Raw genomic sequence first — 26485 nt, 5'->3', positions numbered from 1 at the left:
GCAGTGAAAACGTCTTCATTTCCAAATGACTACATTTCCAAAGCTGTGGTCAGGTGAGTGACGCTCCGTGGTCAAAGGCTGATGGGTATGCACACAAGTAACCGACTAGTGTTGTAATATCCACATCTTTGTATTACATATTCCCCCCATATACCATTTCAACTCAAAAGATAGCTAGACACTAATGTAAATGAAGGATGTGCAGTCCCTGCCTCCAAGATGCTCTTACTTTAGAAAACAATTACAACCCAAGACAAAAATAAAACAACTCTAAAAACAGAGTAAATAGGAGGGACCTGAACTACAGGACAGTGAGAGAGTGGAAAATTCCCATTTAAAATAGGATTCTCACTTTCGAAGATTTTAGCCCTCAGCAAGCCACAAGCCTGGCATCTGGAACTGAGACAGGAAAATCAGTGAAGTGAAATATCCTGCTGACCTCCCTAGAGAAGCAGCAAAGTGAAGTTTATCAATCAGAGAATGAGAAAATTTTAAAAAGCCAAGAGGCAACTACAAACCTATTCTACATATACCGGTGAATTCTTGAATCACTCATAGTCAGACCAGACTCCTAGGATATAGGCCTGAAAGCAAAAATTTAGACCAGAGACTCTGAAATCATTCTAGGACATTTCAAGTCATTTGTACACAGGCACAGGCGCGCACACACACACACACACACACACACACACACTCACACACACTTGCATGCATGCACATGCACACACAACAGTTGAATACAAACACTTAAAAAAAACCCAGATAAAAGTATTTTACATATTAATATCTATAGTTTCCAGAATACAACCCAAATTATTTAACATTGGAAAAAATGGACAGAATGGAATACATTCTTAAAGGAAAGAAAATAATCAAATGTATCCACAAGATGAAGCAGCTATGAAAACTACCTGACATGAATTATCTTTGGTGGCTAATATCACTACAGATATGAAGAGAAGTGAAATATTTACCAGTGAATGAAAACCTTATCAAATACATAGAAACAAAAATAACAACAATTGAAATGGAGGTTCTGAGTTATACTTTACTGAAACCATTAGAATTTCTCTGAACACGTTGTGGTAATGGGGTGTTTTATAGGTTTCCGTTCCAGATTCTTCCAACATTTACCAATTTCACAGGTCCATAGACATTACTTTTATATTTTTTTGATATGTGTGACATTAATAATTATACTGCTGTTTCTTAGTATCAGTTGTTTGTATCTGTTCTGTGTTGCTACTACAGAATATGTTTTGGATGGTAATTAGCAAAGAAGAAAGATTTACTTATTACAGTTCTGGGTAGGGAAAAGTCTGAGGCTGAGGACTTTTACGGATACGGGGAGCCTTCCTTCTTTCTTCAGGGTTCCATGGTAGAAGAAGAAAAGGCAACAGAGGCTACAGATATGAGAGACAGACAGGTGGACACAATTAAAGTTACTCTTGTAATAGTCTACACTTACCACAACAAATATATGCCCATGACTGTAACCCCAAACCAAGCCTGAGTGCAGATCCCTATTTCCCTAGCCTCATCCTAGAGGCCCCATGTTTTCACACTGTGGGAGTAACTCTAAATCACAACAATTTTGGAAAATATTCAGACTCTAATGAGTGTAAAGGGTAAAAATATCTAAAGATATTATTTGACAACACCACCTAAACAAAAACTAGAGTAGACAGATCTAAGAGTATACATTCATCATTTGTAATTATGAATCATTCATATAAAGCTCTAAGCAATTAAACAAGAGAGACAACATCAATTAGAGTTATTGGAGCTGAAGAGTAGACAAGAGTCATTTTGCCAATATAAAATACAGCAGATCACTAGGAAGAACTCTATGTCTAGGTATTGATAACCAGTTAAAAAGACAAATTCTAAAACATAGTAAACTGTAAGTAATTTGCACAAGAGAAGTATGCAATTTGAATCTAGGAAAACAAAAACAAAATTGACTACCTTTCACCAAAAAAAGTACAAAGCTTAAGTTGTTTCTCTGTTGTATTCAATCATATCATGGGAGGAAAACTGCTATCAGCTTTCTATAATTTCCCTTTCAGAAAAGAGAGGTAAACGATTGCTTTCTAATTGACTGTGTAAGCTTCCATTACATTCATACCTAAACTTGATAAAGACAGTACAAGAAAATAAATGCATGAGCTCACATCTCACCGGAACACAAATGAAAAATTACTCGTTTTATATTAAAAATGAACCAATCAATATATAAAATAAATAGTACTTATGGTAAAGTGAAGTGTATTAAACTCACATGAGTCTACTTCAACTTTTAAAAATTGATCAATATAAATGATGAATTAATGCAGATCTCTCACCCTGTACAAAACTCAAGAGGAAATAGATCAAGAACCTCACCATTAGGCTTGCTCTCCTGAATCTTATAGAACAGAAAGCAGTGAGAATGCTGGGGAATATTGTACAGGAAAAGACCTCTGCATCAATCAGACCCCAGTTAGCACAGGTATTAAAAACAAGAATTAATACGTAGATGTCATGAGACTATAATGCTTCTATATAGCAAACGATACCACCATTCTACTTGCAGAATTACAGAATGGGGAAAACATGTACCAGATACACAGCTTACAGAGTGTTGCTATCTAGAATATGCAAAGAACTAAAACAGTAATATCAAGAAGTAAATATCAATCCAACTTAAAAAATGGGAATTATTTGGCTGCTCTAGCCAAATGGTAGTAGTGGGTTTTCTTCTAAGATCTGTGACTTCACTCTTCCTGACTAGCTGAGTAGATTTCTATTACTGGGGAGACTTTCTCTCTTGACAAGTGGACCTTGAGTCCAATTAAACAGCTCTTTGTTACCACCAGCACAAGTGCCACTCGCTGTCCTTTTATGGGTGATCTTGCCATGGTGGTTATTTTTGTATTTCAAAGGTGTTCAGAAGAAGGGGACAAAAGAAGATCTGGAGAGAGGAAAAGGAAAGTAGGAAGTAATGTAATTGTATTTTAATTAAAATATATTAAAAATAACAAAAACTGTTCAAATCAGGACGTGGAGCTAAAAGAGCACTTCTAAAAGATGAAATCATTTAAAAAATTATTCAGCATCGTCAACATCCTTAGCCATCATGGGAATGCAAATTAAAACTTACCAAGGGCAGCTTTGGCATCTATGTAGTGGGTAAACTGAGGCAGGCAGCCATTAGGGGTCAGTGATTAGAGCTGTTGACTGGGGTAGATCCAGATATCTACAGGAGCTGCTGCCAAAGGAAACCAGCAGACATTTTCAGAGGGAACAAAGGTTAAACCACTGGTGGTGGCACTTCCTGCTGGCCAGCAGAAAAACTATGAACTATTTTAACTGCTTGGGGGCCAGCAAGAAAGAGTAGGAAAGAGAGAAAATTAATACATACATACACACACACACACACACACACACACACACACACACACACACACGAGTGGAAGAATCAAAAGGCAGAGTCCAATAACTTCATACTCACACACACACACATATACATAGAATGGTTAGAGCAAAGCTCCAGCAAGCAGGCCCTAAGCATTTCACACATATATAAATACACACACTTGGTGGATAGAATAAGCTCCAATACATATCCAGACAAGCTTTACATATATACATACATACACACACAGCTGATGGATAGAAGGAACAATATTGCAGCCCCCAGTCACACAAACCGTACACATAAACATACATACACATTGTTAATGGATGGAAAGAACAATGCTGTCCCCCACCACAGAAACATACAAACTTTACACGTGCACATAGTTGACGGAAAAAAATAGTGGATAAAGTCTCATTTGCATATGGGGGAAGTAGATTACTTATTCACTGTTGTCTTGGTGGCTGTGCAGACTGGTGTAAAAATTACAGAAATCAATGAGGGCTTTACTTTAAGAAAAATTAAAATAGATCTACCACATGCTCCAGCTATACCAATCTATGGCATATACCTCCAAAGATTCTAAATCTTACTATAGACCTACTTGCTTACCCAGTTTCATCTTTGTTCTATTGCCGGTACCAGAGAATTGAAACAGTCTAGGAAAACATCATTCTGAGTGCGACAACCACCGAAGCCAAGAAAAATAAAGATTTCTCTCATCCATGGATGAGAATCTTCCGACATGTCATTTGCAATAACCGAAGAATTCAGCAAATTACCAAGAGGCCATAGGGGAGAGGTTCCATGAGGGGAGATGGAAAGAGATGGTAGAAAATCTTAAATGGGACTGACAGAACAAAAGGAGTTAAAGAGGAATGGGAAGTGGCAAGTCAGAAAAATATGGAATTTGGGAAGGAATAAATAACTTAAGACTTTATAAAACCCTATGAAAACTCCTTATTGAAATCTATCTACAATTGCAGGTGTGTTCCTAAATATATACATGTACATACATACACATATGAACAAAGGGTTAAATCAAGTTACTTTTTAATGGTGCAGCTACACCCCCACTTGGTACCACATCCATTTGTGTGTGTTTACCTAACAAGGGTAACACCTAAGAAAGCCAATTCTTCCTCTTCGAACATTTATTAAGGCCAAGTAAACAGTTTTGTTTTACTCATTCACTGTCTCTGGCTTTTAAAATCTTTAAGCCCCCTATTTCCATAATGATTTCTTGATCTTGGTTCATGGGAGGATGCAAATGGGACACAGAACTACTATTTGTGTCCAGGACTTGCTGTTCCTTGAGCAGTTGTAGGTCGCAGTGATACTTTTCACTTATTGCAAAGAAAGAAAGCTCTCTACTGAGGTTGAGAGTTGAGGTGTTCACTAAGACAGTAATTTGGAATCGGTTTATTCATCTTGCAGCATGGGTAGGGCCTAAGTCTGATCAGAAGCTGTCTGCTGACTTACACAATGCCCCTGTCATTATTAATCCAGTGGTCGCATCTTGCTAGGGTGGTCATTGTAGCTTTCATGTCTCAATGCTGATTAAGGTTGATGACTTTGATTATGTATTGCATCTACCAGCCCTATAAAATCTGATCAGTAGGGAAGAAGCTTCCAGGTCCATACCACCTTCATTCCTCTACATTCTCATTCAGGTAGTTCAGTCATAGTCTTTACACCAAGCAAATTGGGGCACCTAAGAGCAATGGCAATAGCCTTTTGGGGGGCTGTGAGATTTCACTGGCCAACAATGCTATAAAAAGTTAATCCATTCCTGGCATTGAGACTGTTGTAAGCCTCTGGCCTCTTGTAGGTTCATTTTTGCTCCATCTTATGTTAGATAAATTTAAAATATTTTCACAATGCACTTATATATGTGTATATATGAATATTTTCATATATTAATATATCATGGTATATAATTATATTTCACATATGTATAATCTATTATCTATTACCTATCATCTATCTATCAATTTACCTATTATCTATCATTTATATGTGCTTATATTTTAGAAAGCTTCTTCAGTAGTAATTTTCAAATAACTTTTCCCCAGAAGGTCTTGAATGCTATCTATCCCTCCCAATACTTTGTGGTCTGTCATGCCCTCATACTCACATCCCATTTAATTTTCCATTATTCCCTTATGCATTCAGATCACTGTGTTATACACACACACCCTTGAAAGAATTCGTCATGGAGCTCTCCTAACTTCCTGAATTCAGCAGAGAGAAATAATCTTTCTCTTTCAAGAATTTTTTTGTATCCACCTATGTCTCCCAAGAACATAAATAGTTGCCCCACTTCTGATAATGTTCTGATTTTTCTTGGCAGTCCGTCTCACCAGGTAAAAAAGACGCTTACTTTACAGCTATTCTCTCTCACTACGTTTCTCCAGAATTTCCTGGATTTCAAATGATAAACCTATCACCAATAGTTTTCTACTTTACTACATCAGTCTCCTCTAGCTGCTTTCAAACTATTTCAATGTATTTGATATCCACAACATTGTTAATTACTAGCATGTATTTCTTTGTGTTCATTAAATTTAGTCTTCCAGTGACATCAATTTGTAGACATATAGTCTGTTTTTAAATGTTTGAAGTTTATATGCATCGTCTCTTTGTGCACCTATCCACCTTTAATTCCTCTCTTTTGAAGACTTCCATAAAAGAAAGTTTCCACTTAGTGGTTCAAAATAGTAGAATATTTTATATTCTAATATTTTAATTTTAATATTTTATATTTCCTCAATGAGACTTTGTATATTTTCACTTATAGCCAGAGTATTAGGAAGTGCTTCTTTTTTTTTTTTTTATTAACTTGAGTATTTCTTATATACATTTCAAGTGTTATTCACTTTCCCGGTTTCCGGGCAAACATCCCCCTCCCCCTCCCCTTCCTTATGGGTGTTCCCCTCCCCATCCTCCCCCCCTTGCCGCCCTCCCCCCAACAATCTAGTTCACTGGGGGTTCAGTCTTAGCAGGACCCAGGGCTTCCCCTTCCACTGGTGCTCTTACTTGGATATTCATTGCTACCTATGAGGTCAGAGTCCAGGGTCAGTCCATGTATAGTCTTTAGGTAGTGGCTTAGTCCCTGGAAGCTCTGGTTGCTTGGCATTGTTGTACATGTGGGGTCTCGAGCCCCTTCAAGCTCAGGAAGTGCTTCTTGAAGCAAAATTTAAGTCATGATTAAGTTACCGTTTGTGTCAGTTTTCATGTCTCTATTATTCCAGAATTGCTTTTCAAACATACCTGGTAGATGAGCAAATTTTTACAGAGATTTAGAAAGATTTGCTTGGTGCTGTGTAGATGTCCAGAATCTACTTTTAGACTCCTTACACATGCAAGGGAGGGGAGCTCCTCAGTCCTGGAAGGCAGGATTTGGAGCCACAGTTAGACCCTTAATCATCTGACTTGCGTAGTACATATGGCCTTGTCACAGCTAGATGTTGATAAAAGTCTTACTTCTCAGTTAAGTCTCTTTAAAGGGTACCCAGGCTACCCCATTAGGAGTGAAGATGGAATTGATGTAGAATTCATGGAGATTAGTGAAGTCTGAACTTGCACTGCGTGAGGTGAGGAAGTTGTCACTGTTCCATGGAGAAAGGCAAATCCACTTGTCTATTTGTAGTTTCTGACCCTATCCCTATGGTGATACAGCACACAGGTCTAAACTGTACATGTTGTATTCTTTTATGAGTTGGGGTATGATAAACACTTTCCTTGGGGCTTAACTAGTGTAAACTAGATTGCTTATTTTTATTTTTTTAAGATTTCATGTATACTATATTTACATCATTCCTCACTTCTCTTCCCATGTCTTCTCCACCAGGCTGACTCAAATTCATGGCTTCCTTTTTAGTTACTATTGCTGTAAATCTATAAACAAATACACACACACACACACACACACACATATATATGTATACAGTATATGTTATATACTGGATGGATAATACAATACATGTATATATAATATAAAACAGTATAATAATATATAATAATATAACATTATTATTAAGTATATTGTCATTGCTCTTAGGTACCCAATTTGTTTGGTGTTAAGACTATTGCTGAAGGAATTATATATCTGAGTGAAATATGGAGAAATAATAATAATAATATAATTATATGTGTATACATATATACATACACAAACACAACATACACACACATATCCGGCTGAATCCATCTAGTGTTGCTCTCTCATGTATATGTATGGATAGGACCATTGCTACTAGGTAACCAACTAGGGAATGAGTTGTTACAACAGTCATTTATTTTCCCCAGCTCTTTACCTAGCTGGGGTCAGGGGAGGCTGTGACATTGTCCCTTTCTGCACTGACACGTCACATTTGCTGTTGCTATTGCTTGTTTTTGGAGTTCTTTGTCAATTTTTAAATGCCCAGTCCTTTGCTGGGACTATTTTTGCCTCACAGCACACATTGGTTTTCTGGGTAGAGGATATCTTCAGTTTCAGTGTGGAATATTGGAGTGGGGCTCATCCTGTGTTCTAGAGATTTCTGGGTTCTCAGCAAAGTACCATTTTCTCACTTTTAGACTTTAATGTTTGTTTTCTATGTAATGTTCAGGAACTTTAGATTTAACTTAAGGTTAGATATATGGACAAAAAAGCCTACTAAAAATTCTGGAAATAGCAGTCCTCTTTTGATTTATTTTTCTTTTTGAATTATATGCCCAGAAATAGTGAAACAGTATGCAAAATGGGGGATATGCTTCAAAGGTAAAACTGTAATACCCAAGATAATTTCAAAAGGATGAGAGTATTTGGTAATATGTTAAAATTTATGGTAAATCCACAAAACTTGTTCAAAAAGATTTGGAGATCAATCTGAAAACACATTTAAAATTATGATCCAAAGTAAAGAACCACGAATATAAAATAAATGCTTTAAAAGTAACACTAGTAAAACTCTTACTTTGCCAATGTCAATCTGGAAGGTAAAATAGTTAAACTGAATTGACAAAATGTTACCATTCCAAATTGTGGAAAAAGGACAGGGTTACATATGTGGTTTATATAATATATGGATAAATATGACAATTTCTAGAAACCAACTCTTAAGTTTTATAGAAACCAATAATTTCAAATTAGTACATTGGAGCAAAAACCCCCAAATTTTCCAACACTGCATCATTTCCAGTCCACGTGGAATAATGAATCATGACAGGGTGCTGGGTTTCCAGCTGCCTCAGTGTGAGATATCTTAACTTTTTGTAAATGAACTGCATTCAGATGGGGAACTAGTATATAATTTTTTAGAGTAAAAGCTCCCAGTCTTTGGCTTTCCTAAGGGTCTGGGCCAATGAGGCATGGGGACTCTTTCAAGTCCAAGCCTCCCTCTGAGTCAAGCCTTGTGTAAGAAAGCCTCTCTATAACAACTCAGAAATTACCTCATGTATTTTCTCCTTTATCCCGCTAGTCTTTTACAGAGTGGTAACATATTCCTTAAGAATGTAGAAGGATTTATGCTACCCCCAAGTGCAGTAATATGTTCAGCCTTCCACTGTCCCTAATAATGTCGATTTGCCATGATTTCTCAAGATTTTCTTTTTCATTTGGTGATAAACACATGGACATCGTGATGCAAATTCATAAGGGACACCAGCAAGGTTGGTATAAATTTTTCAAGAGATTTTAAACACAGGGGGTTTCTTTGCATATTATTTCATCCTTTCAAGTGTTTTAGCAGCATACATGTCTCTAAGCATTAATCACGTAATGAGTATTATCTGTCATGCACCAAAGTGGATTAAATTAGAATTTAGCAATCTGTGAGACGGTTTATACAAGTTTCCTCGCCACAACTACCTTTTCTTGTCTACGGGGTACTTCCTGCCATCCTTTTAAGGATTTTAAAGATTCTGCTTCAACATAGTTTGTTAAAACATCACCATGTTTCCAAGGCAAATAGGGAGTATGTCTGTCAGGGCAGCCATTACTTGTGAATAATTGTCTACTTATCGGTTGTCTCCCCCACAAAACATTTGATGAGGCTTCTTGAAACTAGGACTGGGTGTTCTAAATCATATCTACTTCTCAAAGTGTGTACCAAACACAGTACACACTTTGCATCAAATTGCATCAAAACAGGGTTGGGTGTCAAGAATGTCACTGTGGGTTTACCCTGATCCTTGTACCACATTCTGGAAAGTAGGTTAAGAAAGTCACAAATGGAAATACTCATAATTGGGTTTTCTAATGTTAGGTAGATAGCAAGAAATTAAGAGGCTTAAAGATAATTAGAGCTAGCCAAGTCTCTTGTAACCCATACTTTGCAACATCAAACATGCCATCAAAGGACTCAACTTACTGGTCAGAGAAATGGGCCATGGCAGAAGATATACCCTCCTGAGTTACCTAAACAGTCATAATGGGCAACTTCCTAAACCTGGTCCCGGGAGCCTTATACAATTGCTTTCTAGCAAGAGTTTTTGTGCGCCCTTACCTCAGTAGTAAGAGATAAATTGACAGCTATTCTCAGTCCTAGCTCACAGGGACTGGGAAGAAGACAGGGAACAAGGGTGAGGCCCTGGCAATTGTATGCACCTCAGTAAAATAGAATATCAGCTGGCTAAGTTACTTGTCAAACTTTTGAATTTGTGAATACAGTTTTTAGGTTATTTATGTTATCTTGGGTATTACTTAACTATAGATCTTTTAAACCAATTACAATGCTCTCACTAGCAAATACTATAATTAATTTTATATTGCTTGCAAAATTCTATTCATGCTATTCATGTAGAGCAATTGGTACAGGGTAATGCATTTGGATATAAAATAAAAAAATATGTATAGGCTAGAAATAAACATCCCACTCATGTGCTTCAAATTAAATAAATTGATACGAATATATTTAATATGCTCTGAATGTTGACAGATTTCCATATATAACATAGTGATCAATTCCCTTTATAATATTTGGGAATCTGAATTTTTCAACACTGCTTGAACGGTTCCTGTTCATTCAGTCATAGGAAGAATAGAAATGGTTAAAAATTGATTGAGAATCAAGAACAGATATTTATCAAGTGATATCTCATAAATATATAAAAAACAATATAATAATAAAATCATGTTTAAAAGATGGTTTTGCAGAGCCGAATGTGGTTTATAAACTCGCATTATGTACGCTGTAGTTCTGTGAATGATAACTGTCCCCCGTAGGCTCAGGCCTTTGAAGACTTGTTCTCTTCGGCAGTGCTGTTTTAGAAGGTTTAGGAAATGTAGCCTTGCTGGAGGAAGTGTGTCCCTGGAGGACAGATTGGAGTTTATAACCTCTGCCCATTTCTAGCTTGCTCTCTGCTCTAGGCTTGTGGTAAAAGTTGTGATCTTTCAGCTTTCTACTTCTGTGGCCATGCCGGCTTCCTTCCTCCCTGTGGTGATGGACGCTAACCCTCTGAATAAACTCTTCCCTCTTTCTACAAGTTGCTTTCATCTGATGTATTATCGTAGCAGTTGACAAGGCAGTGCTGCACAGAACACATAACATTTTAGAAGCAGCGAGGCCACCGTGGTGGAAATATAGGTAAATGAGATGATTCATACAAATATCAGTAATCTGAAGCCCTGAAGTGCGTGCTGACAGGAGCCTAATATAACAGTCTCCCAAGAGGCTCTGATAGAGCCTGACAAATACAGAGTCGGAGGCTCACAGCCAACCATTGGAGAAGTTAAAGAAAGGACTGAAGGAGCTGAAGGGGTTTGCAATGCCATAGGAACAACAACAATATCAACCAATCAGATGCCCCAGAGTTCCCGACTAAACCACCAACCAGAGTACACATGGAGCAACCCATGGCTCCAGCAGCATATGTAGCAGAGGAGGGCCTTGTAGGGCATCAATGAGAGGAGAGGACCTGGGTCCTGTGAAAGCTCTTTTCCCCAGTGTAGGGGAATGCCAGGGTCCAGCTGAGAGGTGAGAGGAGGCAGGTGGGTGGGGGAGCACCCACATAGAAGCAGGGGGAGGGGAAGGGGATATGGGGTTTTTGAAGGGGAAACAGGGAAATGGGATAACATTTGAAATGTAAATAAAGAAAATATCCAATAAAAGAAAAGAAAAAAATTCTTGATGTTTAAATTCAGTTCCCATGGAAAGAAGCATTTAAGGGCCACATGATCGAACTGAAAACTCATTTGTATCAACTCATAATGTACTTTGAAGTTTCTATCTCTCCTTGCTCTTTCAAAAATCTCACGTATATATTCTAGTATTTTCTCTTACACACAGGCGCAATATGTGAACATTTTCATTTGGCAGGAATGAATCATTTAGAAAATGCAAAACCAGAAATCCTTGTGTTCTTTAATTAGGAATCCAGTGGAGTATGGATAAAAAGCCATTTATATGAGGTTCTAATTTCTTTGGTGCCTTTTGTTCTCCACAACTCTCAGATGAATTTTTTGACATTCTCTTTAGCAGTCCAAGAGAGACAGAATAGCACAAGGCTTAGACCCGCAACATCTGGAGGCAAGCTTATTGGCTTTGTGTTAGAGGATTGCCTTGAGGAAATTAATTAAGCATTCAATACTAGCTGCACTCCTTTTTATTTATTGAAACTTGTATTGAGATACTGCTCAGTGACATCAGGTTTGAAGAAACAAATCAACAATTCCATGTACAAATTCCCAATTACTTCCGATGGTAACATTTCACAAAATTAAGTATAATATCAAAATGTATGATGTTGATGTGTTGATGATTATCTACTTATCATACTCCGGTATCTCTAACCTGTATTGACTTTCATATATATATATATATATATATATATATATATATATATATATGTGTGTGTGTGTGTGTGTGTGTGTGTATGTCAGATACATAAAAACATATAACATGTACATATTTCATTTATCTCCTATATAATATAGTTTATGTATAATGAATATATATCTATATATTATATACATATTCTATGCACAACAATAATGTATATATTATATATATTATATATGTTATATATAGTTTTTATTTGAACTTTCTTTTTTAAATTTTTATTAATTTCTTTACTTACATTTCAAAGGTTATTCCCCTTCCTGGTTTCCTATCCATAAGCCCATCCCCTCCCCTCCCCCTCCCCCATATGGGTATTCCCCCTATACATCCCCCTTATTCCCCCCATATTCCTCTGCACTGGGGATCCAATCTTGGCAGGACCAAGGGCTTCCTCTTCCACTGGTGCCCCAACAAGTCTATTCTCTGCTACATAAGCAGTTGGAGCCCTGGGTCAGTCCATGTATATAGTCTTTCAGTAGTGGTTTAGTCCTTGGAAGCTCTGGTTGGTTGGCATTGTTTTTATGGGGTTGCAAGCTCCTTCAACTCTTTCAATACTTCCTCTAATTCCTCCCAAGGGGGTCCTGTTCTCAGTTCAGTGGTTTGCTGCTAGCATTGACCTCTGTATTGGATATGCTTTGGATGTGTCTCTCTAGAGAGATCTATATCCTGTCACTTTCAGCATGCATTTTCTAGCTTCATTAATCTTATCTAGTTTTGGTGGCTGTGTATATATGGGTCACATGTGGATCAGACTCTGAATGGCCATTCCTTGAGTCGCTGCTCTAAACTTTGCTTCCATATCCCCTCCTATGGATATTGTTTTCTCCCTTTTAAGAAGGAGTGGGAGCATCCACATTTTGGTCATCTTTCTTCTTGAGCTTCCTGTGGTCTGTGGATTGTACCTTGAGTAATTCGAGCTTTTTAGGTAATATCCACTTATCAATGAGTGCATACCAAGTGTGTTTTTCTGTGATTGAGGAAGCTCACACTCAGGATGCTATTTTCTAGTTCATTCCATTTGCCTATGAAATTCATGAAATCATTGTTTTTGATAGCTGAATAGTACTCCATTGTGTAGATGTAGCACATTTTTTGAATCCATTCCTCTGTTGAAGGGCATCTGGGTTCTTTCCAGCTTCTGGCTATTATAAATAAGGTTGCTATGAACATAATGAAACACACACACACACACACACACACACACACACACACACACATATATATGTATATATATATATATTGAATATATATATTTACACAATTTTATCCCATTTTGTTTTGGGTGTTTGTGATCACCATGATGTTAATTGAATCATCACCAGCCTTTTTAAAAATCGCAATCATCTCTCTTCTTTCTGTTGCCTGCAACAAAAACTGATCTTTCCTTTTTAAAATTATGTTTTTACATTTTAAAGTTGCACGGTATAATGCTTTTGTGTCTGGGTACTGTTCATTCTTTCAAAGTTATTTTATGGAGATTCATGAAAGTTATTACATGAACCTAATTGGCTGCACCTGAATGTAATTGCTGCACAGATCTTCCTCATATCTTGATAGCAAAATTTGATTCGTTTTTGACTCTTGGAAAACTACTTGGTCTATTTCAAATATTAAGTCACTGCAGGTAATATGATTAGGTTTTCTGCAAACCTAACTTTTTATTTTATCTGGGATGCATGCTTCAGAGGATGGTCTAGCCTGCACCTTGTGAAAAATGGACTTGAAAAGAACTGCCAGAATATTAACGATTTGGCTGTGTCACTTTAAACTTGCAGTATGCATATATTGACAAGCCAGTTTCTCAGCAATCTGAATGAAACCTGAAATTCATGTCCTTTAAAATTCAATTAAATTTACATTTCGTGGATAATTAAAAAAATATGTACACATTGTTGAGAAATTATGTCCCATTTCTACATATGCATACATTGCTTATTACTACAATGAATCTCATTTGTCTATTTATCATTTATGGATTGTGGTTATATTGTGATTCTTATATTATGTTCTATTGCCTCGAGTTTTGTTGTCTCACATTTTATACTTAAATTAGTCTATTAGTATTTACATTTTGGTAGTAAGAAGGTTTTTCAACAGTTTGTAGGGTCTCATGCACTCTAGACTGCCTTCTTTTGTTGTTGTTGTTGTTGTTGTTGTTGTTTCATTTTTCTTTACCTTTTTTATTGGATTATTTTTTATTTATGTTTCAAATGTTATTCCCTTTCCTGGTTTCTTGTCCGTAAGCCCTCAATTACATTCCCCTCCCCTTCTTCTGTAACAGTGTTCCCCCTCCCCAACCACCTCCTTCCTGCCTCCCCACTTTGACATTCCCCTACACTGGGGGGGTTCAGCTTTGGCAGGGAAAAGGGCTTTACCTCCCATTGGTGCCCAACAAGGCCATCCTCTGCAACATACACAGCTGGAGCCATGGGTCTGTCCATGTGTACTCTTTGAGTAGTGGTTTAGTCCCTGGAAGCTCTGGTTGGTTGGTATTGTTGTTCTTATGGGGTTGCAAGCCCCTTCAGCTCCTTCAGTCCTTTCTTCAATTCCTCCAACAGGGACCCCATTCTCAGTTCAATGATTTGCTGCTAACATTTGCCTCTGTATTTGTCATGCTGTGGCTGAGCCTGTCAGGAGACAGCTATTCAGGATCCTGTCTGAAGAATCCTGTCAACATGCACTTCTTGGCTTTATCGATATTGTCTACTTTGGTGGTTGTGTGTGTGTGTGTGTGTGTGTGTGTGTGTGTGTGTGTGTGTGTGTATGTGTGTGTGTGTAGGGGCTGGCTCCCCAGGTGGGGCAGGTTCTGAATGGCCATTCCTTCAGTCTCTGCTCCAAACTTTGTCTCCATTTCCCCTCCTATGAATATTTTTGCTCCCCATTTGAAGGAGATCTGAAGCATCTGCTCTTTGGAATTCCTTCTTCTTGAGCTTCCTGTGGTCTGTGAATTGTATCTTGGGTAATTCGAGCTTTGGGGCTAATATCTACTTATCAGGGAGGGCATACAATGTGTGTTTTTTTGGGGAGGATTGTGTTACCCCACCTAGGATGACATTTTCTAGTTCCATCCATTTGCCTATTAATTTCATGATGTCATTGGTTTTTGATAGCTGAATAGTACTCCATTGATTAGATGTACCATATTTTCTGTATCCAAGCTCACTTTGTTGAGCATGTCCTTGGTCCTTTCTTCTACCTTCTGAGCGCTTAAATTAGAACTCAGTGCCCCCATGCTCACTGTTATGTGGAATGAATCCAGGACAACTCTGGGTGAGAAGCAAATGTGCTTCCAACTGAGCCGGAGCCCTTGGCCTTCAAGCTATGCATCTTACATCAAAGTTCATTTTTATTCTTGGCTCACGAATGTCTGTTATCTCACTATTTATTGACTTTTTAAAAAAAGTGACTTTTTGGTATGTTTATGAGGTTCTGCATATTTTTTTGTTTTTTTTTTTGTTTTTTTTGGTTTTTTTTGGTTCTTTTTTTCGGAGCTGGGGACCGAACCCCGGGCCTTGCGCTTCCTAGGTAAGCGCTCTACCACTGAGCTAAATCCCCAGCCCCTATATTTTTTGTTTTTTGACCACTGAACTCTTGTTAGCAAGATCTCTATACTGCATGTTTGAAGAGAACTTTGACATGGCCAGAATCGTGACTCTTGTAGCACCTTTGCGTAGTTCAATTGTTTTAATTTTTATTTCTTTATTATTTTATTTGTTTACACTTCAAATGTTGTCTTCCCAGTCTGCCCTCCATGAATCACGCATCCCATACCCCTCCCTTTAACCTCTAATAGGCTGCTCTCCCACTTACCCACCCTCTCTAGCATCCCTCTTTACTTGGGCCTCAAACCTACATAGAACCAAGTGCCTCCCTTTCCACTGTTGCTAGATAAGGCAGTCCTCTGCTACGTATGTAGCAGGATATGGGGACTGGCCCATGTATATATACTCTTTCATTGGTTGTTTAGTCCTTGGGAGCTCTGAGGGGACCTAGTTCATTGATATTGTTCTTACTTTGGGGTTGAAATTCGCTACAGCTCCTTCAGTCCTTTCCCTAACTCTTCCATTGAGGTCCCCAGACTCAGTCCAATGGTTGCCTGTGAGTATCTCCATCTGTCTTAGTTAGGTGCTGGCAGAGCCTCTCAGGACAGCCATACCAGACTCCTGTCTGCAAGCGCTTCTTGGCATCAACCATAGAACTATGGTTTTGTGTCTGCAGATGGGATGGATCCCAATGTGGGGCAGTATCTGGATGACATTTTCTTCAGTTTCTGCTCCATTTTTGTCCCTGAGTTTCCTTCAGACAGGAATAATTCTGGCTTGAAATTTTTCAAATGGGTGGGCATCCCCGTACCTCATCTGGAAGAGTTACGGGAAGGACTATTTGGATGACGTGTGTGTGCGTGTGTGTGTGTGTGTGTGTGTGTGTGTGTGTGTGTGTGTAGGTTTGAGAGTTCTTTGTAGATTTTGTTAGATTTATAGTTGGCTAAGATTCCCCGACTTTATAGGCTATATCTTCATTCTGTAGTTTGTTCACGTTGTTATACAATCCTGTTTCCCAGTTTCAGGAATCATGTTCTGTGCTCTTAGAGTCCCTTTCAGAACGTCCTTGCCTAGGCAAGTACCAGCAAGCATCTTCTCCCCTGTTTTTCTGTATCACTTTCAGGGAAAGGTCTTACATTGAGATGAGATCTTTTAAGAATTTTGAATTATTGAAGAGGCTGTCTTTTTTGCTCCCAGTGTGTGTTTTTGACATCTCTGTAAAAGACTAGGTGACTCTAGCTGTGGATTTCTCTCTGCATCAGTGATTCTATTCCATTGACGTTCCTATCTACTTTGTGTCAGCACCACTGTATTGTTTGTTTGGCTCTGTGGTATAATTTGAGATCGGGGACTGAGATACTGCAGGGATGGTTTTTCTACCCAGGACTGCTTTGTCTAGTTGATAGCATTTGTGCTTGTGTCTGAATTGTAGGATTTTATCTGTGAAGACTGACATAGTGAATCTGCTGGAGATCATACAGAATCCGAAGCACCTTTTGGTAACATAGAAGAATGTTCTATGGTACAATTCAGCCAGTCAGTGTGAGGCAGGCAAGCACAGACAACAGCTTAACAATCTGGGACTCCATGTGATTTAGGCTTTGCACAGTTAATGAATTATTGATTAACTATGCAAATTAACCCATCCAACATTCTCAGACCTTATTTTTGTACACACTCCAGTTCTAAATACTGTACCCAACTAACTGCTAGCAAAGCAGGGCCCCCACCTACGTCAAGCTGTACATACACTCCCTTAAGCACAGTGAATAGCTTTCTCCTGTTAACAACCATTTAACTCATACAGATACTTTTCATTGCACTTCTCTTGCATATCTATACAGAGCATTAAAGGGCTGATCCAGCATGAAATGGTTCGGTGTTTGGCATAAATTCATAATCAGGCAAGTGCTGTCTTCAAAGTAAACTCTTAGGAAAAAAAAATCACCCACTTACCATCTTAAGATTATGCATAATCAGGAGTGTAAATGATTAAAATGTAGATGTATTTATTAGATGACAATACATGGACAGTGCATACATGGTTATATAAATTAATTTATCAATCAGAATAGAAAGCTATCCCTACTATGCCCCTAAGCAATTAAATTCCTCATCCTCTTTAACATCATAAAGGGAATTTATAAATAATAATAGATGTCCTTAAGAACCTTTACTCATGTGACCCATTGTTAAACTTGACTATGTACTCCTCTTTACCCGGGCATACTACTATTTTCCTCTGAATAATGTTACCTTGCTACTCTGAACATCTTTTTGCCTTTATTTCAATGCATCACATGCAGTGCCAAGAACTTAGAAAGACCCAGTCCAGATCCTGATGATGAAAAACAGATGAGAACAGAAAGATGTTTCAGTTTTGGGGATTTTCCACAATTATTTCTTCAGTGTCTTAAAATTTCCATTCTAAAGAGTTCTGTAACTTTAATTAGGTGTATCCCTAGGTTTATGATGTCTTGCAGGTATTCCAAGTGATATTTCTTTATGTGTTCTTCTGTAGGTTCATTGTTAGGATGTAGGAAAGATATTGACTCACTTTTGTGGGTTTTATTTATTTTTTTATATCTCTCTATGTTGATGAATATATTTATTCTCTCTAATAGTGTTCTAGTAGATCTTTCAAAGTTTCACGTGTAGGGTTTCATTTACACATAGGAATGTTTTGATTCCTTCGTGTTTGTACACCTTTAATACTTGGGTTACTGCTCCAGCCAAGTCTTGACAACTTTATTGACTAGAACACAGATATTTGGCACATTCATTCTGCTTCTGATTTTAGAAGAAAATCACTCAGGTTTTTTTCATTTAGTATAATATTGACTCTTGATTCTGTAAAATAATGCCTTTAGTATGTTCTAGTTAGCTTCTTTTGTTCTTAATTTCTTCTTTTTTTAAAAAACATCATGATATGAAGTTGTACTTTCTCAAAAGTACCTTTTTCCATCTATCAAGTGTAAAATTTCTTTACCTATTCCTGTGTATTTTCTTTATTATATTTATTGATCTGCATTTGTTACATTTACATTCTATCTCAGCAATGAAATATATAAAGGACACTAATAGATTAGAAATATTCATAAAACTGAAATTCATAAAATGTATGTAGAATCCTGTGGAGTTAAATATTTGTTTGAGCAGTAATATAGAAAATGTCATGAATTTGCACATTATCTTTGCACAAAGGTCATATCAACTTTCTTGCTGTAAGTATAATTTTTAGCCTACATTCTAACAGAAGTGAACACTGCTATCTATTGTTTAGAAAGCTAGGTTTGTAACAGGTAACTTCAGTTAAAGATAACTCCATTCAAAGACAGATTCACTGACAATTTACATTTACAGGGGAAAAATCAAACCAAATACATATATGCAAAATTTAAAAAATAGCAAGTATGAACATTTTATGTTTTCCTGTGAGACCAGTGCTGTCTTAGTAAAAAAAAAATGACAAAAAGCATCATAAAGCCCGATCGATTATCTCCTATGAAGATAGCGGGAAATATCCTTAACTCAAGTTTCAGCAGCAAATCAAATTTATCCAAATGGGAGTGGTGCAGGAATTTAAAGCAGATTTAGTATTGCTATAATCAGCAAAGGAATAATAAAACAGTGCTAGTATAAAAACACACAGGTCTGAATATAACAAGGAGTCTAGAAACAAATCCATGTGTTTAAAGTAACCTACTGCTTGAGTTTTCAGTAGCACACAATGGAAACAGAAAATTCTCTTTGATGTATATATGGCAGTAGAAAAAAATTGGTAGAAAAAATAGACTAACAACACCATGTACAGAAATCTATTTAAATTCTATTAAAAGCTCAGATATAAGACCTAATACTTCAAAATTAGTAGAAAAAAAAGCACAAACATCCTTTACTTTCCTCTGAGGAATGCTATTTCAATATACAATAAAAATTAGAGACAATAAAGGCAATAATAAAATGAGGTTTATATGAAGCAGAAATCTTCAACACAGAAGATTCTTCAACTATTTGCAGAGTGAAAAATAATCTGTAGAAATGGAGAAACATTTGAAAAATATATCTGATATAGATTATCACTCAACTTGTAGACAGAATGTATGCAGCCAAATAAAAAAATGAAAGTAATTTAAAAGTACTTAAGGAAAGCATCTAATAAGAAGGTATTCATATAATTACAGAACATATAAAAAGATATCCAAAAGAAGGTGGCTTTGGGGGAAAGTAGCTCAGACTTACATGGACTTTGTTCTTACTCTGCTCTCTGTAGTGAGAAACAAGGTACCAGGGCCTGGAGAGATGGCTCACTGGGTGAGAGCACTTCCTGCTCTTATATGCATCTGAGATTGCCGCCCAACATAGAAGCACTGCCTTACCATCATTCAGAACTCAAGTTCAAGGATCCAAAGGACTCTTTTCCCTTCTCTGCCCTCTGCGGACCCTATTCCCTATGGCTCTTGCGTAGAAAGCAAAGATAATGACTATTGACACATGAATGAAGAGTGAAAATACAAGATCGACCCACCATTGTAAATAAGGAAATTCCCATCATTTTCAACATGGTTGAAAATGGCAGACTAAATAATTACATTTACCCAATGGGAACTCTAAAATTGATTCGTAGAAGCCAAGCAAAATTTCCAAGCTATAAGGGGTAGGCTGAAGGGAAAAATGGAGAGGTTTGATCAAGATTCTCACAAGTTAAATATGTTCTGAATAATTAATACACAACATTTGCATAACAATTTGTAGTGATGGATTTTAAGATAGTATTTTTTACCAAGAAACTATATTTTAGTGTTCATATCACATATTAAATAAACAAAAACTGGAAAGGGGATGGGAGTTATGAAAAGGAGCCGGAGGAGGAAGGAGATCACTGAAAAGATAGAGAACGGACATGGAAAATTTCAGCATTCACTTAAATAAAAGTCAATAAAATTTCAAATATGTGGAAATATAAACATACTTAACTCTAAAACCTCCTTATAAAACACCCATAGTTAATACTACACTTAATAAAATAGTGCTTGCCTGTAGAAATCAGAAACATATCTTTTCTCGTGACTTCTGTAAAAGGTTGCATTGTATTAAGCCAATGTAAGAGAGAAAATGAACAGTGACATTCAAGCAGGAAAAAGAAAAGTCATCTCTGCATTCACAGACAGCGTGGTCTCCTTATAGATGTAATCTTATCGAATAATTGTACTGTATACATGTAATCTTTGTTCAGGATTAAGTCATATTCATCCCTATATGGAAACCCATATGCCTTTCATGCCTAACACCATAAATGTACCCAATTACTATAGGCTAGTAAAAAGAAAACTAATTATTTTTCTTTGAACAATTCTTCTTCAGATGGTGCTTTTTAAAATTACATCACCAAACAAGAGACAATGCATATTTTGACATGCAGTGTTAACTTGCAGTCATTAGCACAAGACACAGGGGAGCAGTCATTTATCCTGCAAACATTTCCCTAGTTTTGACTCTAGATGCCCAGTAGCCTGCTTTTCCTCCTGTCTTCTTAGCACGTTCACTCTCTTATTGTTCATCTCTCTGCATATTAATATGACAAGTGCAAATCTCACTGGGATTAGTATATGAATTTTCCAGGGATTGTCAACATTTTTATGCTGATTCCTGCAGCATTTACATTTTTACTTTTGTCCTCCACCACAGGGAAATCTAGTTTTCAAGGGCAGGAAGGAGGGTGGATGGGGAGGGGGAACACCCTTATAGAAGAAGGGGAGGGGGATGGGATAGGGGGCTTAAGTCCAGGAAACAAGGAAAGGGAATGACATTTGAAATGTAAATAAAAAATATCTAATAAAATGGAAAAAAAGTTTCAGTGAGATTATAAATACTTCATATATAACATGTCAAATACGCTGTTTCCACACACTTTCTTACCTATCTTCTGTGTAGATGTGAAGTCTTTTTTTCTTTTTCCTCAGTTCAAATTTTGACCTGGCTCCTTCTTAACATCACATCTTGGGGGCGAAGGTGGGGGCAGAAAATCTAGGTTTCTTTTCTTTCAAAGGTACAGAGTACTTGCTTATTTAATTCCACACTTCATCCGGTTCACTTCGAAAACTATTTATCTATATTTCATTCTCTCTTCTAATGCTACTCACAGTACCTTGTTCACTGGACTCGGCTCATTCTGGACATACTGACAAATGCAGAACAGTTCGGTGTGTACAGCTGTGGAGAAAGCTACAGTGTGTTTCCCCAAGGAGTGGCGAACTCCAATGTTATGTAAGTGCTGTGGATAGGAGGCCAGGCTAATTAAATATTAAGTCACACAGGGAAGCCATAACTGTCTGAGATGAAAGACAATGTAGTCTTGGCTGAATTTGCCCACCTTTGCCTCGTTTTGCCATCTCTAACAGCGTGAAGCGGCAGGCATGTTGAAACAGTGAGTTATTTGACAAACCACCCACAATTCCTTTCTTTTTTTTTTTTTTTTTTTTTTTGGTTCTTTTTTTTCGGAGCTGGGGACCGAACCCAGGGCCTTGCGCTTCCTAGGCAAGCGCTCTACCACTGAGCTAAATCCCCAACCCCAATTCCTTTCGAAAAAGAACCACCGTACCTACTTTTCTGCTGCTTCTCAGTACCTAGAAGACCAGCTGATTGAAAGGAAGCAGACAACACATGTAGCAAAACTGGAATGCTATTCGTTTTTGCACGGAAGAAATTCTGACAGTAGGTCAGAGAAAATTTAGATGTTATGCGATCTCAGATAGTTTCCAATATGGAGGTGACAAAACATTCTGCAGGTCAACTCAAATATTCATGAAGTCATTTTTCAATATTTTAAAGTTGTGCATCTAAGGGAATATAAATTATTCTCTGTAACACACTGAAAAAAAAACAAATCAAGTCAGAATTTTACTTTAAAAAGGGGTCACTTTCAATTATATAAGGTCCAATTCAAAGTATAACCTCTGCCTTTGCTAGAAAAAAAAGTGTCAACTCTAATCCCTCAAAGAAAAAGAAAAGCATAGCAATTGAACAGCTTTTGAAGGTAAAAAGGGATTTTCCAGTGAGAGATATGCTAATTGACAGAAATATTTAAAACTCTAAAATAAACTTCAAAGATTCAAGATCATCCTTCACATATGAAATTCAAATTTACAAGGGAAAAATAAATACATGACAATTTAAAATAAAGAATAAAGAGAATGTGTTGTTTTCAGACCCGATGTTATGGCATTTTTGTGAAAAAATAAACTTATTAATTTTAACATTTGAAGTCTACAGAACCCATCTTATAATACCTCAAAACTATTGGAGTTCCCAAAATGTTATTTTCATGATTTTAGCTTTTACGTGTAAGATATTAGAATTAGTTCTGGCTTCATCATATATCTATCAGTGAAAAATATTAGCAAGATGGCAAATAAAACAACAGTTGTTTGCTCCTCCTCAAAGGCAATGAAACTTGGTCAAAATGTTCAGGGATGACATGTTTAGAACACAGTCAACAAACCAAAAACCTGAGGGAACTGGAACATTAACCAAGGGAAAGAAACAACCCAATCTTGAAAACAATATGTTCTTCGTTATTTTGTCTTTGCTCCTTCTGTATTCTAGTTTGCAATTTGCTGTTGGCACTAAAAGAGAGTGTTACAATTGCTAATACATGTTCCAGGATGGAAAGGCATGGCTGAGACCTCATTCACAAAAGCTGTGAGTAGTCATTTTAACTGAATGCTGGGTCCTCCTAGGGTAAAATAGGCTTGCATTTACCTCATTTTACTTTGAAATGTTTCAAAGTATTCACAGACAATATATATTTGTGGTAATAGATAAAAGCGCTAATAGCAAACAGACACACTAGGGAATAAGAGCTTTGGACAATTGCAATGTGTTCCTGGCAATCTATAAGTCACCTGCCCAAAGCTAATAGAAGCTATGGTTGCCTGCACAAAGCTGCACAAAATTGCTAGTCAGCAATGCCTGGTTATTGACAGTTAATGACTGTGACAAGCTGCGAAAATTTCATCTTTCTATAGGACTGAAACACAAGAATGTTGACTATGTTATAGTGGGTGACCCATAGCCTACACACACACAGACACACACACATACACACACACACACACACACACACACACACACACACACACTGAGTGATTTAATGGATTATAAAAGAAAGAAGGAAGGAAGGTTGGCAGGAAGGGAGGGAGGGAAGAAGGAAACCAGAGATTACGAAGTTATAGGGGTGATTGTGGACTGTGGGAGAATTCCGGGAGAATCTAAGGAGGGAATGTGACCAAAATTCATTGTTTGCTTGTGTGAGATCCTCAAAGAATAAATAAAAAGTATTATATTTAAAAAGTTGAAAACGAGTAAAGCCCAGGTCCCCTTGTGAGCATTTTAGAGAAATGCTATCCATTGTTAATATATAAAACTCTTTTTTTTCTTCATCTTTATTAACTTGGGTATTTCTTATTTACATTTCGATTGTTATTCCCTTTCCCGGTTTCCCTGCCAACATCCCCCTAACCCTTCCCCCTCCCCTTCTCTATGGGTGTTCCCCTCCCAACCCTCCCCCCATTGCCGCCCTCCCCCCAACAGTCTAGTTCACTGGGGGTTCAGTCTTAGCAGGACCCAGGGCTTCCCCTTCCACTGGTGCTCTTACTAGGATATTCATTGCTACCTATGAGGTCAGAGTCCAGGGTCAGTCCATGTATAATCTTTGGGTAGTGGCTTAGTCCCTGGAAGCTCTGGTTGCTTGGCATTGTTGTTCATATGGGGTCTCGAGCCCCTTCAAGCTCTTCCAGTCCGTTCTCTGAATCCTTCAATGGGGGTCCCGTTCTCAGTTCAGTGGTTTAATGATGGCATTCGCCTATGTATTTTCTGTATATGGAAAACTCTTAACAGAATAGATTTCCTGAGATGTAGCCATCACCAACAATGATATGTGAATGCACCAGTTTTAGTAAAGCAGTTTTCTGTTCATTTATTTTTCAAAATTGTTTCCCTGTTTTCAACATTTTCAAAAATAAAAAAATAATCTTTTATTCACTCACATGACACTTTACTTCTCTCTTTACAGCTAGTTGTAATAGTTGACTTTAGATCCTTTATCTCAATTTCTTGTCACTTCTTTCATGTTTATTTTCATTTTATGTTTTATCCCTAAATATCTGTGTGTGCACCACATGTCTGCAGTGCCCAAGGAAGCCAGGAAGGGGTGAGAGAACCACTGTGTCTGGAGTTACAGATGCACCTAGCCTCTTTGTGGGGATTAGCAACAAAATACAATCCCTCTCCAACAGCAGCCAGTGATTTTAACACTGAGCCATCTCTCTAGCCCCAAATAGTCACTCCTCAGAGTTCACTGTGTTCTCAGAATGTTTATAAATATCTATCTCATTTATTTCCCAGAAGAATGACTACTGGTCTTTGTGTTATTCTTGTGTTCCAAGGGACACACGGTATTTCAATAGCAGTGGATCAGAATAAGTAATGACACAGATAAAAGTTGCTATTGGATGCAATGATATTCTCAGGAAAACAAATGGACACTAATCATGAATGAAACAAGTTCTTGAATCAGTGGTACAACACAGGCATTAGGACTTGGGAAAATCACAGTTATTCATTAACTCTGAAATATGTCAGACTTCAGAGAAAAGGTATTTGGTCATTACTGAGAAATGCTTCAAGCATGTTTGCTGAGAGTTAACATAATAGTTCTGACCAATGTATATTGCGTATGTGATTGACATGTGAAAAATGTGGTGTACAAAGCCATATGAAATGATCATCATAAACTACTGCAGAACCAACTACTTTTTTTTTGTCTCACAGTGCAATCCTTTTTTTTTATTAACTTGAGTATTTCTTATATACATTTCGAGTGTTATTCCCTTTCCCGGTTTCTGGGCAAACATTCCCCTCCCCCCTCCCCTTCCTTATGGGTGTTCCCCTCCCCACCCTCCCCCCATTGCTGCCCTCCCCCCGACAGTCTAGTTCACTGGGGAACCAACTACTTCTATGGCCAACTTATTTGTGGTTATATCTGGTTCAGTCCACATTTAAGTAACTATATTTTGGTGAAAGAAAAAAATGTAACATAGAAACTCAACTGTTTACTTTTCCCATTGTGACTTCTCAGCGCTTGGTATCGGAAAGTGGAATTCTGTTTTTACTAAAGTCCTAGATATAGCAGTGGCTTTGAAATTGTGTAGCAGATAGAGGTTGTGAGAGTTTTGAGACATTCAATTTCTATTTTAAAGTGTCCAGTTTCTCTAGAGAATGCTCTTAGCAGAAGCGTGAATGTTGAAGTACTTCTGAGGAAAAGCTAGGCTGAAGTGTTGAACAGGTCTTTGGAATAGGAAGAAAAGCAGTCCTTTTATAAACCAGCAGAGGAGACCTAGCTGCTCTGTGTTTGAGTATTTTGTGGGGAGTAGAATGTCGAAAGTAATGAACTTGGCTCCTCAAGTGATGAGACTTCTAGTCAAAGCATGGAAGGTGTGGTCTAGTTTCTCCTTGTAACTTTTAATAAAACACGAGTGGGAAGAATAGACTGCCCGGTGGAACTGCTAAGCAAATTCAAAGTTAAAACAAAACAAAAAAACAAAATAGCATTCATGATTTGGAAGATTCTCAACTTATCCAGAACACACTCTGAGGCCATGCACCTCTGGATGTGGTTATACTGATTAACTGTGTGACTCATGGGTCCAGTGAACCAA

This window comes from Rattus norvegicus, chromosome 14 (genome assembly GCF_036323735.1).
Source record: "Rattus norvegicus strain BN/NHsdMcwi chromosome 14, GRCr8, whole genome shotgun sequence".
NCBI lineage: Eukaryota > Metazoa > Chordata > Mammalia > Rodentia > Muridae > Rattus > Rattus norvegicus.
Note: the sequence above shows the minus strand (reverse complement) of the source record.